The sequence below is a fragment of the Erythrolamprus reginae genome, chromosome 3 (genome assembly GCF_031021105.1).
Source record: "Erythrolamprus reginae isolate rEryReg1 chromosome 3, rEryReg1.hap1, whole genome shotgun sequence".
NCBI lineage: Eukaryota > Metazoa > Chordata > Lepidosauria > Squamata > Dipsadidae > Erythrolamprus > Erythrolamprus reginae.
Genome location: NC_091952.1, coordinates 160,149,927 through 160,151,344, shown reverse-complemented (window position 1 = coordinate 160,151,344; position 1,418 = coordinate 160,149,927). Strand labels below are relative to the sequence as shown.

Below are 1,418 nucleotides of genomic sequence, written 5' to 3'. Positions count from 1 at the left end.
CAGGAAATTTGGAGAGGGAGAAGAAGAAATTTGGAGAGGGAGAAGAGAAAAAGGAGCGAGTACAAGTGCACTAGAGTGCCTTCCGTCCCCTGTCCTATTGCTCTCCTATATCTCCTGTACCTTTCTTCTATTCCTATATCTCTTCTTCTATTCTTTCATTGATATGTTCTATTACTATATCTTCTTTTCTATTCTTTCATAGATATATTTTACTATGAGTATCTCCTCTATAACCCTCATCATGTATTTTACTGTGTGTGTGTGTGTGTGTGTGTGTGTGTGTGTGTATGTATATATATATATATATATATATATATATATATATATATATATATATATATATCCACTAAAACCCTCATTGTGTATTGGACAAAATAAATAAATAAATAAAATAAGATAAGAAGGAACGACAAAGAAAATAGATATATTTTATTGTCTACTACTCAAAGTCATTCTGTGAGGGATAATAGATAGATAGATAGATAGATAGATAGATAGATGGATGGATGGATGGATGGATGGATGGATGGATGGATGGATGGATGGATGGATGGATGGATGGTGGGTAGGTAGGTAGGTGGATGGATGGATGGATGGATAGATAGATAGATAGATAGATAGATAGATAGATAGATAGATAGATAGAAATATCACTCACAACTATATATAACTTCATAGTGCTTTACAGCCCTCTCTAATTGGTTTACAGAGTTAGCATATTGCCCCCAGCAATCTGGGTCATTTTACCCAGGATGGAAAGCTGAGTCAACATTGAGCCTAGTGAGATTTGAACTGCCAACTTGCAGCCAGAAGTCAGCAGTACTGCACTCTAACCACTGCACCACCATGGCTCATAGATAGATATAGATGGAAGATGGGTAGATACAGAGAAACAAAATAAAGATTTTGAGCGAAAGTTTTCAATTAGCAATAATCGCGTCTCGGATAAGCCTCATTGGCTATGATACTGCGCAAAGCTGATTTTCTGGGACATCATGAATCATTTTACTGACACAAATATCTAGAATATCTAGAAAATTAAGAAGACCATATGTAGCCTCCATAGAATATTAAAAGGAATACATATTTAATATGATTACTATGATTATGATTATGATTAATTAGATTTGTATGCCGCCCCTCTCCGAAGACTTGGAGCAGCTCACAACAGCAAAGCACACAAATTCAATGATTAAAAGCAATTAAAAACCCTTAATTAAAAACACCCATACACCCCAAACAAACCATACATAAAACGGAATGGCCAGGGGGAATCAATTTCCCCATGCCTGGCAGCAGAGATTGGTTTTTAAGAGTTTGTGAAAGGCAAGGAGGGTGGAGGCAGTCCTGATCTCCGGGGGGGGGGGAGTGGATTCCAGAGGGTCAGGGCTGCCACAGAGAAGGCTCTTCCCCTGGGT

At 37.7% G+C, this 1,418-nt stretch overlaps 1 pseudogene; it reads right to left on the bottom strand.

Annotated features, from left to right (window-relative positions):
• Positions 1-901: 901 nt before the first annotated feature.
• On the bottom strand, positions 902-979 carry LOC139166063 (U4 spliceosomal RNA; annotated as a pseudogene).
• Positions 980-1,418: the final 439 nt, after the last annotated feature.